This window comes from Triturus cristatus, chromosome 4_2, assembly GCF_964204655.1.
Source record: "Triturus cristatus chromosome 4_2, aTriCri1.1, whole genome shotgun sequence".
Taxonomy (NCBI): Eukaryota; Metazoa; Chordata; class Amphibia; order Caudata; family Salamandridae; genus Triturus; species Triturus cristatus.
Genome location: NC_140586.1, coordinates 129266236 through 129281185, shown reverse-complemented (window position 1 = coordinate 129281185; position 14950 = coordinate 129266236).

Below are 14950 nucleotides of genomic sequence, written 5' to 3'. Positions count from 1 at the left end.
ACCTCCACCACGGATTCTCTCACTAGCACCCTTTAGTAGTGACCAAGTCACCATAACCACACTCTCTCAGATGCATTGAATTAGTTATATAGCGCCACTCATACCAGTGTAGGGTGTCCGAGCACTTTGCATCACACACACATTACACAGAGACAATCAATCATACGTGTGTAAATCAGTGTATAAGAAATGTTACATAAGCCAAAGGACTGGAAGTGTAGGAGTGACATGTCATCCATACAGGTAGGCAGTATAGCTTAAGAGTGCTTGGTGTGGAGAAGCACCAATGCACAGTCGAAAAAGAAACAGCATAGTTGGGAGTTTTCTTTAATAATAAGAATTGATTTCTAGCCAAATTAACTCTTTTTGCAACATTAATCAATGTTCTAATAATGTATACTTTGCAGTGTGTATGCATTTCTGGGATGAAAGTTAATAGCTCACTATTCTATATTAGGATTTTAAGTTATAAATTGCAAGTAACAAAAGGATGTCTCTTTTGAAAGCTGTAACCTGCTGATCTGTTTACATCATACCCACTCTGTAATCTACTTGGTACACGTTCTTTGCAGCAGGCATATTAACCCTCTGCACTTACTTCGCCTAAATCAAAACCTCAACTATACAATTAATCACACGAGTTTTCTTGACATTTATGTGAGGCCTGGTAATTGCCAGCGTAAAGAAACGCTGCAGCAGGTGCTTCAAAAGCTTAATAAACTTTCAAACACGGTGCCCCCAGGAAGCCAGCACCCGGTGCGGTGGCACCGGTGGCACCGCCCTAAAGCCGGCCCTGAGTGCAGCATCTCCTTTTGTGAAATAATTTGAAATGGGTTTGTGGTCTTATACCCCCAATGTTGCATCAGCATTAGAGCGTGTTGCTTGGAGACCACATTGTGAAATAATGTTTTAAGGCGGCAGTGCCCGGTGTTGGGATTGACAATGCAAGAGACTGAAGTTAGTGTGGAGATACTAATCTCCAGTGTTTGTATTGTAAATATGGAGACAAGTCTCCCCCAGTCGCAACTCCCTGAATGCATGAGAAATGGCTAGCTATGATGCATAGAAATGTCTCTTCACCAACCATGGCGTTTGTAGCCAATGAAACCTCACTTTGGTACTCAGTTTTAGATCCCTTCCGTAAAGGGGAATTTTCTCCAGACTTTGCGAAGTACAGCTTCATTTTTGACTGCTTTAACACCTGTGAGGGCCTATGCACCCAGTTCAACTCATATGTTTCAGAACCTGGCCCAGACAATGTCAACCTTGAGGTGTACCAGTATTGGCATGTAAAGCTACGTCAGTGGCCAGAGTTGGCAAATTGTGTACTGTCTGTTTTGGTGTTGCCAGCCTCAAGTGCCAATGTCGAGAGGGCCTTTTCCCAAATAAAAGTGCACATGGGTATGAAAGAGAGAGCGCGAATGACCAAAGATTCACTGAAGAAATATTGTATGGTTTACTACAATATATTCGACTTGTAAAAATGTATTTTAAACCTCATATACACTGTACATAGACTGTCTATATTCCATGCACCAATTAAGAAAGTAAACAATAATAAAAGCAAAGCGTCCCATAAACACCGGTAAAACACCGTTTCAGTTGTTTTTTATGGCGCGGAAATTAGTAACCACTGAAAAGCACTGTTTTTTTGAGGTATTGAAATCACTGGAAAACACTGAAAAAACACCACCAGAATTTACCAAAAATAGAAACTGAAAACAGGAAAGCCTAACTATAGAATAATGCTAATTGGTCTGACTTCAAACTCATAACAGAAGATGACATTTTCAGAAATATTGCCAAACTAAAGCCCACATCAGCGATCCTCTCCTCTCTACCCGAGTTCAAAGCCTCAACCACATCATATCCCTAATCTGGACCAAAATCATAAATATTTCTCTTTCATCAGACCGAGTACCGGACCCAAATAAACTCAACCAAGTTACCCCCATACTAAAAAAACCTGGGGCTGACCCCAACAATCTTAACAACTTCAGACCCATCACCAATCTTCCTTTCCGAGCCAAACCTCTGGAGAAATGTGTTCTCCTTCAACTCAATCAACATATAGAAGAATTCAACCTCCAGGACACCTTCCAATCGGGATTCAGGAAAGGTTGTAGCACAGACACTGCTATGCTCAAAATAACCAACTACCTTCACAATTACTTAGATGAAGGGGACTCCTGCCTCCTAATCCTACTTGACCTCTCAGCGGCATTTGATACAGTACATCACCCAGCTTTAATTGAGACTCTCCAAAGCCGCACTGATATCAATAGCAAGGTCCTGAGATGGTTCATGTCCTATATTCAACATCGATCCCAGCAAATAAAAATCCACAAATGTCTCTTGAAGCCTGCACCAGTACCTCAAGGAGTACCTCAAGGTTCCATCCTCTCGCCAGCCCTATTCAATCTTTTCATGGAACCCCTAGCAAGTATTCTGAACCAAGCTGGTATCAAATATCACCTATATGTCGATGACACACAACCCTACTACAGAATAAAATCACCAAGTGACATCCAACATCTTAATGCCACTCTAAGATTCAAACTTGACTGAATACCAACCACCTTAAGCCAAACCCCAACAAGACTTAACTTTTTTTTAACAACAAATTTTATTGATTTTCCAAGGTGCCAATTGGGCGAAGCCCAGTGAGCATCAGACATGTGATAGTCATATTGTACAAGTGCAAGGCACCATTGAACATCCCCTTGACGGGTCTGCAGAACATCAGACCCAATCCCCCCTCCCACGCACCAAACACCCTATATATAACTGCACACAAACATAATACAAATTTGCCCTTTGGCCCCTGCACAACACCATTTCCCTAAACCGGTGAGTTGCTCACAACCAGTCTGTCTATTGGGTCCCTGGATATTGTGGGCCCCAGTAGCGACAAGTCAATGCCTCGGTAAGTGGCCCAACGTGCCTAAAATCTTCTTATGCTTCTGCGGGCAGCCACGTGCCTGAAAGACTGCAACTTCGGCCGACATACATCAATCCATAGCTTTTTTCCAGGTACCTATACTGGGCGGGGAAGTTGCTTTCCAGTGTTGAGCAATGTCACGCTTGGCTAGTGTGAGTCCCAGGAACAACAGATGTTGTTTATAAAGACTTAACTTTTAATCCTCTCCTCAAAGAGCAATCCCCTACCCATCCAAGAATGGCTCAAAAACCTGGACGCACTAACCAGCCTTATTACACTGTCCAACTACGCCAAATCCCTGGGTATCATCCTAGACAAAATCTGTCAATGAAAAAAACACATAAAAAATACAGCCAAAGGTGCACTCCTCACACTAAAACATCTCAAGAGAATTAAACTGTTTATTCCACCTGAAAATATTAAGATGGTAGTTCAACCCCTAGTCCTCTCGAAGCTTGACTACGGCAATGCCCACCTGACAGGATCTCCCAAAAGTCACCTTCAGCCCCTACCCTCAATCCTCAATGCGGCAGCCGGACTCGTCACAGGAGCTAAAAGGTTTGATCAAATCTCCCCAGCTCTCAAGAGACTCACTTGGCTCCCCATTGAAGGAAGATGCTTCTACAAGACAGTATGTATTACCACAAAGCCCTCCATACTAAACCCCCAGATATCTAGGACCAGATGTACGACCATTTTATGCGGCCGCAAACGGGAGAACCTCCCGTTTGCGGCCACAAAAAAGGGTATTAGCATGTACAAATGCTATTTTGCGAGTCACTGACTTGCAATATAGCATTTGCGACTCTCGCTATTAGGAAGGGGCGTCCCTTTCTAATAGTGTTCTGCGACCGCATTTGCGGCTGCAAAACACTCGCAGTTGACCACCTACTTCAAGTAGGTGGTAAACCATTCGCAAAGGGGAAGCGGTCCCCAGAGGACCCCTTCCCTTTGTGAGTATGTTGGAAAGTATTTTTTAAGAGCAGGCAGTGGTCCCAGAGATCTCTGCCTGCCCTTAAAAAAATGAAACTGAGAAGTTTCATTTTTCTTTTTTAAATGCATCCCGTTCTCCTTTAAGGAAAACGGGCTGCATTTATAAAAAAAAAACTGCTTTATTAAAAAGCAGTCCCAGATATGGTGGTCTGCTGGCCACCATCCCTGGGAGGACATGTCATTCCTAATGGGCTCGCCAATTGCGAGTGGCTCCTTAATATTCATGAGCCTCGCAATTTGCGACCCCATTGGGAATCGCAAACAGTGTTAAACACACTGTTGTACATGCAAAATAGCGCATCGCAAATTGCAAGCATTTGCAACATTTTGCAGGTCGTACATCTGGCCCCTAGAATCTAAACTGTCGCTAGCAGGAAAAGGCCGGGCTCTGAGAAGCTCCAACTCACTTCTTCTCATACGTTCTAGACTTTAAAAAAAATCAGAACAGGCACGCTCCTTCTCTGGAAACGCCCCCAAGATCTGGAACTCACTCTCTAAGGACATGCGCTGCAACCCCTCCTTTTCTTGCTTCGATCGTGACCTCAAATCACTATTGCTCAACAACTGCTTAAACTAGAACATGTGATGACATACGCCTCCCAAGACACAGCCCTCTTGAACTATTCCTGCCGGGGAAGTCCACTGACAATTTGACTATACTGATGCAAAGTATATCCCTTTCCCCATTACCCTATTACTTGATTGATATATTGTTACTGTATTCTCACTGTGTCTACTTTAATACATTATTGTCTATATGTATGACTGTCTGTGATTTCCACCTGACCCTTGTCCTGTTTTTATGAAAACCTATCCTCTAAACATGTAATGCACTCTGATCCCTTTGGGCCTAGCCAGCGCTAACTAAATAACTAAATAAATAAATAATATAAGTCTCTTAATGGGGCACTTACCATTGCAAGATCACAAATGTATCTGAAGCAATACCTGGCCAAGCCTCAGAAAGATTGCAGCATTGTTAAATCTCGCAGTGAACAGGTGGATGACAATGCTTGTACCTTTTCAGGGTCAGGAGTCATTCCCCGTTCAGAGAAAATATGCCCAAAGAATTTGAGTTTGGTTTTGTGAAACTCACACTCAACTGCATATAATAATAATAAAAAAAGAAGTAACTGCATTTAAAGACCTGCATCAGCAAACAGATGGCATTCTAGTGTAAGAGCTTTGTGATGCTACTTTCGTGTGGACCCAAACACTAGTATATCATCACTGTAGTTAAAAGCAAGTGTGACAGGTTGAATTGTTCGATGAATTACATCCTGAAAGATTTCTGCAGCCCACGGCACACTAAAGCTAAGTCTTTTGTATCTGAACAAACATGTACATACAGATCTCTTCCAGCTCGAGTTAATGGTATCCTTTGTTCAAATCAAGACGGGAGAAGACTTTGCCACCATTCAACTGTGTATCATGTCCACTATTTTTGGATGTCTTCATTCTCAATTGCTTTGTTGACCTGGCACATATGAACACAAATCTGCACCACACCTCCACTGTCTGTTTTTTGGCACTACCACTATCGGTGAAATCCATTTCGCCGGACCAGCAGAGCGCTTGATGATGTAATGATTTAATAATGTGTCTAGTTCTTTTTCACCCGTCTCCTGAAAATGAAAAGCAATCAGACGGTGTTGCTGTGCAACAGGATGAATGTCCTCATTAATGTGAAGTTGCACGTTCATTGTCTTGAGTTTCCCTAGTCCATGAAACAAAGAAGGTAATTGACTTGTGATTTCAGAATTTGCATTGAGGTTGTGGTTGATGGATATTAGCCCCATGTCAGCAGCAGTGCTGAAACCCAGTATACATGCACTTGGCAAAGTTCCTTGGAAACCATGAATTGGTCCTTGTTCTGTCCTTTTCTTATGCCTCATGGTCACTACAAATAACCTTTGACTTTGCAGTGGCATAGAAGCAGCCCATGTGTACACCTTTGTTTTCGATGGCTTGAGACGTGGTACCGGAGATAGTTTTTTGTATTTTCCTACTGGCATGTTATGGATCGATGCACCACTGTCTATAATGAAAGTTGTAGGGCAGTCATTTACTTTTAGCATGATCTTGGGGCATCAACCAAATGAGTTTGGTTGCTTCACGTGGCGATCTCTCTTAGACTTATGTTCTTCTTTGCAAGCAACCAATCCTACATGGGCATGTCTTTCTGCAGTCAACATCACCATTGCACATCCATCTTCTTCACTGTGACTCCACAATGACGCTAAAGAGCCTTTAGAAGAAATATTTTATGATGATCGACTTTCATTAGCCTTTACTTGCCTCAATTGATGTTGCCGTTTGGCGTTGTGGAAGTGGCTAGAATGCTTCTAGAACTTTCTGGTGCCCATTTTCTCTACTCATAGTGACGCACTTCGGTTTTCTTATAAATTGGTTTTCTCGCCCACAGCCTTTGCATATCTGTCCAATGGCAAGACATTTGCCTTTGTGTAGAAACAAAAACCCACATCGGAAACACAATTTCTTTCTCTTTTCGAGACATCACCTTCTAGGACTCCACTTTGTGTTTCTGCCAGCTTGTCATGATCAATACTGATTCATTTTTGGTTGTTCCAGCTTCCATATCAGCAGCCTGTCGATCTGCATGTTCGTCTGCTCTCCCAGACGTGGGTCCCTTGCTCACTTTGCCACTGGATTCAAGCTAGCCTGGCTGATTAGCCAGAAACCAGTCCCAGGATACTTGTTTCCGGTCCAGGGAAGACATGGCTTGGCAGTTCGGGCTGGACTGCTTCCATGAGACACAGGGTCAGACTGATTTGCATATGGCCATGTCTGACCTGTGGTGGCGGATTGAGCTAAAGAATGATCATGGGTTAAACCCTGATCAATTGACTGGGGGTGAGTGCTTGCATTGTTCAACACTCCATCCATCATCCCCTTTGCTTTTGCTTTGTTCGCCCTAAGTTGGCAGGGTATGCTCAGACGTGGGTCCCTTGCTCACTTTGCCACTGGATTCTAGCTAGCCTGGCTGATGACGGCTGATTAGTCAGAAACCGGCCCCAGGATGCTTGTTTCCGGTCCAGGGAAGACATGCCTTGGCAGTTCGGGCTGCACTGTTCCCATGAGGCACAGGGTCAGACTGATTTGCATATGGCCATGTCTGAATTGGGGTGACAGAGTGAGCTAAAGAATGATGATGGATTAAAGCCAGATCAGTTGACTAGGGGTGAGTGCTTGCAATGTTCTACACTCCGTCCATCACCCCCTTTGGTTTTGCTTCATCTGCTCTCGCAGCCATAACTACCTTTTCTAGGGCTTGGTAGCTGAAGATGGTGGACGCGTGAGCTGAGAGCTCCGCGCCGGCCGATCCAATTATCCTGCTTTAACAGTGCTAGCCGGAGCCTGGGGGCGCATCAGCAGAGGCCTGCCCTGCCCGGAAAGTGTTGGGGACAAGCTGGCCCACTTAGGGCATGGGAAGCACCTGTGAAGCGGAAGCTCGGCAGCAAGGAAGACGCTGGGGTAAGAGCAAGATGGCGGCCTGAGCCGTGAGAGCGGGGCGAAAGACTAGAGCCATGAGAAGTCTATGGGCCTTCTGCTTCCAAAGGGTTGGAAACTGCGGCGTGGTATGAGGAATGGAGGAAGACCGCATGGAGGCAAGTGATCGGAAGGCGCTGAGGAAGAGCTGCGGCAGGGTAATCGCCTGGTGTGTGAGTCCCTCTGCGGCAATAGGCGCAGGAAGAGGTTTCCAGTAACGCTGACATAATCTGGGGCCCCCAACCGGGTGAGTGCTAACAGAGACTGAGAAGCGGCGGGACGGCCCTGGAGAAGTGCAGAAGGCAGCAGCCCAGGCCGGGTCCTAGAAGACCGTAGCTGGCGGGGCTGCTACGCAGGAAAAGGGAAGCCCTATGAGAGCTGCTGCAAGACCGGATATAAAAGGCAGCCGGGGCCTGACACAGAGTATCAAGTCTGACTGGGCCTGTAGAACCAGCCATAAGACGAGAAGACCAAGCTGGGACCAAGGGAACCTTGTTGGAAGGACGCTAGGGAGCACCTGGGGCAGTGTGGATGCGCAGATCGGCCCTAGAGAGACCAGAACGCACCGTAGGGATGCCAGGGCAGGAGGTGGTCTGGAGCGCGAGTACCCTGGTTGGGAGAGGCGCGAGAAGCATGGAGGCGGACCAGGACAGTAGATCCCGCATTGAACTTGAGCCCGGACACACAGAGGTAGAGGGGCGGCCCTGGAAAGGACCAAAACGGTACGATTTCGGCTGGGTCCTACATGGTAGCGGCAGGTGGAGCTAACACCTAGAGAAAGGAGCGACCTGTGTGAAAATGGCAAGCCCTAATATAAGAGGCTGGCTGGGCCCGGAGGGAAGCAACACGATCACCTGGACTTTTGGCTCGGATTTAGATACAAGAGGAGGCCCCGGACAGAGGCCTGGGTAGGGACACGCAACCTTGCGGGTGGGAAGTGGAGGACAGATGGGAACAGGGTGAGCACTCTGGTTGGCACCAGGTAAAGGAGGCTCTAACCGCAGCCAAACTCCACAAGCCTGGAATCGTGCGGAACTGGTTGAGCGTACGATCGGGGGTGTCTGACGGATCAGACACCCCTATAAAGCAGAAGACTTACACACCTAGAGTGGGGCGCAAGATGCTTTTCCAGCGCAGCCGAGTCTGGAGTAAAGGCAGTGGCTTGGTGAAGGAGAAAGAAGCCAGGAGGTGGACCAGAGCCCAGGAGATTGGGCATTGACAGGCCTAGAGGAGTGCTGCTTAGAATCTTGGACACCACCTTCCCCCGAAAATGGGAAAGCCCAGAGGGGCCTGCCCAGAAAAATGAGGACTCTGCACAAGAGCAGGCGCAAAAGGCGCCAGGGGGTGAAGCCTCCGACAACCCGGTCCAACAACAACTATCCAAAATACTGGAGGCCATTGCCGACACAAAGGCCACGCTTCATCAGGATAGAAGTACTGTGGCTATGGGGTCGGGCCTGCTGAAAGCGGAGCATGCCAAACTGACCGACAGGGTAAATTTGACCGAATCATCCCTGGCGAACATTACGCTGGTGCAACAGGCTCTAACACACCACATGGGGGACTTGTCTAACAGAGTCTGCACGTTGGAACACAGAGCAGAGAATGCAGAAGGAAGGAATAGAAGAAATAATGTGAGGGCCTTGGGTCTGCTGGAAGGAGTGGAAGGAGATGAAATGCTCAAGTATCTGGAGGGCTGGCTCAAGAGGTGGTAGCGCCGGAGGGACTGCCACCCTTCTACACACTCGAGAGAGCACATCGTGTGCCTGCCCAACCACCGGCCCCAGGGAGACCTCCACGCCCAGTGGTGGCCAGACTCCTCCATTTCAGAGATCGGGACACCCTTCTGCTCGCACTGACGGGCCTTATAAGGTTGAAAACAGCAGAGTTTCCCTCTTCCTGGACTACACTTTGGAGGTCCAGAGGCGTTGTACCTCCTTTCTGGAAGCTAGGAAATCTCTGTGGGAAGAAGGGATCCAATACTCGTTGATGTTTCCAAAGTTCAGAGGGAAGAAGGGAAGACCAGTCGCCTACTGGCATGGCTGATTAAACCCGAAAGTAGAGGATCACCGATTATGCAGGTCAAATCAGATACTGGTGAACGAGTGTATGACCCCAAGGCAATCAATAGCCTGTTCCGCACGTATTATAGGCAGTTGTATGCTGCCCCTAGGCTGGCATCTCGCTCTAGTATCCGGGGTTTCCTAGACACATTGCCGCTCAGGACACTGCAAACACGAGCGCAGAAGGACTAGGGGGGTCCAGTGAGTTTGCATATAGTTCGGGTGGCTATTGAGGACATGGTGAATGAAAAAACACCGGGTCTGGATGGCTTCCCAGCAGAATTTTATATAAGATACGTGGATCAACTGGTGCCATGACTTGTGACCCTGTACGTGGAATCCTTGAAACGTGGGGGACTCCCTGAATCCACACAGAGTGCGTTGCTGATCCCCCTCCCCAAGACCACGAAGATAGGCGCACCAGTTAGGGTATACAGACTGTTATCTCTGCTTAACCTAGATTTATAGATCCTTAGCAAAATCTTAGCGCTCAGACTCCTCCCGCATATGCACACTTTAATACACTCGGACCAAAATGGCTTCATTCCCTCTCGCAACACATCCTATAATTTATGTCGGCTGTTTTTGGTTCTATTCCATGACGCGATGAAATCTATGACAACGGCGGCAGCATTCTCGGTTGACCTAGAAAAAGCTTTCGATACGGTCAGCTGGGATTACCTATGTGAAACTATAACAAGAATGGGTCTGGGAGAGGGGTGGGTGGAATGGGTACAACTTCTTTACTCTTCCCCCACGGCAAGGGTTCGGACTGGGAAGACTGTCTCCTCTCAACACCCGATACTGCGAGGAACTAGACATGGGTGCCCTCTCTCGCCCTTATTGTTTGCTCTGGCAATTGAACCCCTAGCACAACTGATCCGGAAGGGTGGGGAGGGATTGGGTCTCCGGCTGGATGGGCGAGGGCACACTATTTCATTATACGCGGATGACATGCTGATTTATTTGGGTGCAGAAGTGTCAGGTACTGCAACTGCCCTTGCACTCCTGGAACGATTTGGGACCCTATCGTGCCTGTGGGTTAATAAGAGGAAGACTTTTCTCTTCACACTGGCAGGCCCGGTGTCCAGGCTGTTAATGCTGCCAGTAGACATCAACTGGGCCTCACACTCATTCAAATATTTGGGCATACACATCTTCCATTCTATGGAGGATTTGAAGGAAGGGAACGTCTATTCTGTGGCGAACTTCCACTGAAAGACAGCAAGATTACAAGAAAGAATAGAAGCAGGCATATGCAGGACCGTCTCATATATACAGGCTAGGGTAAAATAATGCACTAAAGTCAGTTAAAGTTGTGGTAGTCGAAGGTCATCATAGGGTGCCAAACCACAAGAGAGGCTCTTTTACTACATTCCACCCCATGACCTTTGACTATCATCATTCACATATATCAAAAACTGAATCTCTTAACTCAAGGCACAACTACGTTTAAAGCACATGTTGAAGCAGAAACTCATGTGCTGAACTGAAAATACAAGTACAATACTGTGAAATCATAAAAGCATGTAATAATTATTTCAAAGCATTTAGAAACAACTCAAGCATATCTAGATATTCAGCAATAATAACACAAAAGGGAGGGGAAGGGAGGGGGAGGGAAGGGTCCCACCCATACGGGGATGTAGGCAGAAACATCAGGCACACCAACACGTCGCAGTATAATGACCTGGAAAAGAAACAAGCATAAAAAACATTTTTCAAAAAGCGCACGTTTTCCTGTCCCTGTTTTAAGTCTAAAGGCACAATATTATCATTCCTGTCTGCACGGTTCTCTGCTGGCTCTGGGGAATTGTCTGAGAATTCTACCCATGCTTACGGCTCTGAATTCTTGGTATTGGAGTGAAACTATCTTTTTCCCTGCACATTAAGAAGGACTGGGGCAGTCTCCTTCCTGACTATTTCTCCACTCACTGCTAAATATGTGCTCCCTTTATCAATTTGCAGAAGCCCAAGGAAATCCAGTTGCTCTGTCGGCTCTGGTAATTTTCCTTTCTTCAACTCGCCCTTCACCTTCTGTGGGACTGGTCTGGCTTGTGCATTCTAACACAAAAGAATCACAGTTCTGAGTAAATCTAGGGGGATATTCATCCCTTCATTTTCTGCCCACCTGTTTGTATGATCCTTATCTCCTAGGTGCTCATATTTAGGTATGCACACAAAATCTGAATCGTGTGTCACCATCTCTGTCTCTAAGATTTTAGCCTTTTCATCTGAAAGGGAATTAAATGTCCTGGCATGCACAGTAGCTGCGCTTTGGAGTACAATCTGACACTTCACTGGGGAATCCTGTGTCTCAAACTCCACCCCTGGACTTTCTATTGAGACCTGTACAAACTGTTCATGCAAAACTGCAGTCTCTGTCTGTATATGCCATTTTATAACAGTGGCTTCTTCCCATTGATAAATCACATTGTATCCTATTGCCCTCTGCCCAGTGTCTTTCAATGCACAAAAGCACAAAAACATTTGTATTTGTCCAGCATCTGAATTTAAAAGTGTACTCTTATTTCCCTGTTCTTCACAGTAACTAAAAATCTCAGACTGCTCCTGAACTGGCACATCAAATTCTCTGTCTCCTTTCTCAATTGACCATGCTTTTAAAACCATTTCTTTTTACAAAATAGCTTTTTTCCATGTAAAGCAAAATTCATCGTTCACTGCCATGTCTGATTTATACCTGCAACCAGCGGTCGCTAACAGACTGGTTTGTCTATTTCCCTGCACATTCCTTTCTGGCTGAGTAACATCCTCAAAAGAATTAATTAAGACCGTCTGTGAAGCCTGCAGATTAACTGGCACGTTCTCTAAGTTCACATTTTTCACATATGACTCATCGCTGGTCAAAGCAAACGGCTTCAAAGCTTGGTACAGATTTAACTCTTTTTTCAAAGCGATACGAACTGCAGCCTTTTCTGCCACAGTCTGGTAGGTTTCCAACGTATCTTGCAATAACTTATTCTGACAGGATAACATCGTAGAGGTATTTTTGGTTTCAACAAACTGTTTCTCAAATTTTTCAAACCCACGCTGCAACTGTACATACTTTTCATGCATTATACGATAAGCATTTAAAAGGATCCAGCCTCTTTTTCCTAACGTAGCAAGCTCTTCTCCTATCTTCACAGGCACTTTTTCAAACACACAACCAATTGTGCTGGCTTAGCATCAGCTAAACACACACTCCAATTCTCACTCAACCCAGCACAATTAGCCCACTCATGAGCTAATGTGCTATATGGGACTACCTCCCATCCAGGAATTTCAATTGGTATCAGGGAATCTGCTTTTGATTTTCTAGAAAACATATTTCTTCCCATTTTAAATCAATGTTCGAATCCTGTGAGAATGACGACAAGATGTAATGAATGTGTTTTTTGCTAAAAGGACACACCCAAACCCTGCACTTCCACTTTGGAGGCAAATATACCAATGCACCTTTAAATAATACACTTTGAGCAGCACTTCCTAAAGACGAGGAAAGGACAAAGCACTTCCTTTAGGAAAGGCAAGAAAACAAATTCAGGTGCATTTAACACAAGTTTATTAATGAACAAGTAAAATAAAATGCAGTGTATATACACAAATAGCAAACAGTAGAAAATATATACAAAATGGTTAGGAACACCTCATCGACTAAATTTGTATAATCTTTGCCAAAGCTGGGAAAGCCCTTCAACAGCCCAGGAAGGAGTTCAGTCAGGACTCAAGTTCCGTCACCTCCACAGCAATACGTCTATTCTGTGGCGAGCTTCCACTGAAAGACAGCAAGATTACAAGAAATAAGAGAAGCAGGCATATGCAGGACTGTCTCATATATCCAGGCTAGGGTAAAATAACACACTAAAGTCAGTTAAAATGGTGGTAGTCGAAAGTTATCATAGGGTGCCAAACCACAAGAGTAGCTCTTTTACTACACCGTCATGGTGCGGGTCTCTCTGACCAAGATGGACATGTTGCTGCGGTTATTATATTTTTTTGTGAACTTACCGACTCTTATGCCCCGAGGATGGTTCTCAGGCCCCTGAACTTTCTAGTGCGAGACCCTGATATGGGGAGATGGTCGAGAAAAGGTATCTCTGAGAACGTTACAACGTCCCATGACTGAGGGAGGCCTAGGAGTGCCAGGTTTCGAACTGTATATGCTGGCAGCCCAGCTGCAGTGGTTAGAACAATAGGTGGAGGGAGTGAATGCAGAGGGGACTTGGTTGATGGAACCAAATGGCAATCCTGACACTTTGATTGCCAAATTGCTGAGGCCCACGGTTGGCACGCCTTACAGGTCGACGTTACAAATCACGGCCCTACAAACCTGGAAAAGATGCCTGCGTAGACTAGGGGGCCCCGTGGTATATGCCTACGTTGCCCTTAGTCGGACTCCAGCATGGGGATCCAGTGATAAGGTTTTTGGCTGAGCAATTGGCAACATGAACGGAGGTAAGGCTGGATACGGTTGGAGACTGTTTTCAAGATGGCTCCCTGGTCCCATTTGCAGATTTGATGGACAGCTGTGGTTTACCCCCAGGCCAGTTCCTACAATATGAGGTGCTGATCATCATGTTCATATAACTGTGGGGCATGGGGAGAGATGAGCCAGAGACCCACCCAGTACTGCACGCTCTGATCACTTAGGGTATCGCGAGGCACCAGGTGAAGTGGCACCATGAAGCTTTGGCCTCTGCATCTATTGCCTCATTGAGGGTCTTGCGGGGTAGATGGGAGAGGGCTATGGATAGAGAACTCACTGACGCTGAATGGAGTAAGGTTCTCCAGTCCCCCAAAAAGATATCAAGGACACCAGGCTTAAATACATACAGTTTAACTTCCTACACATGGTATATATGATGCCTCACCGGCTTAATGTTACATATGGAGGGGAAGGGAGGAATTGCCCAAGATGTAAACAATTGGAAGTGGGCTTTATTCACATGACCTGGAGCTGCGGCATCATCCATATCTATTAGGAAGGGATCCTAGCCAAGATCAAAGACACACTGGGGAGGGTATAGCACACACAGTGGAGGCATGCCTGTTAAGACTTTTTACAAGACCAAAGGCAAAGACGGTGGGGAACAGGTTCATTGACCTGGCCTGGGGAGTGGCCAAAAGGAGGGTACCTCTAGAATGGAAATCCGCTTCCGGGCCAAGAGTAACCAACCGGGATGTCATTAACTGGGCTGGGGAAGAGGGAAGAGCGCGGAGTTGGGAGGAAGCAAAAGGTATACGGAGGCGACCCATAGCAGATATTTGGAAGGAAGTCATGGCGACCTGGGAGGGCCCAGACCGGGAGCAAGGTAAGGGAGAGGAGTCAAATGGGGACAATGGGCGATCCACTTAGTGACATACAAGACAGTCAATATAAAATGGAGATTGGGGTGCGCAGACAGACATTCAAGGGGAACTATATACGTCACTCTGACTG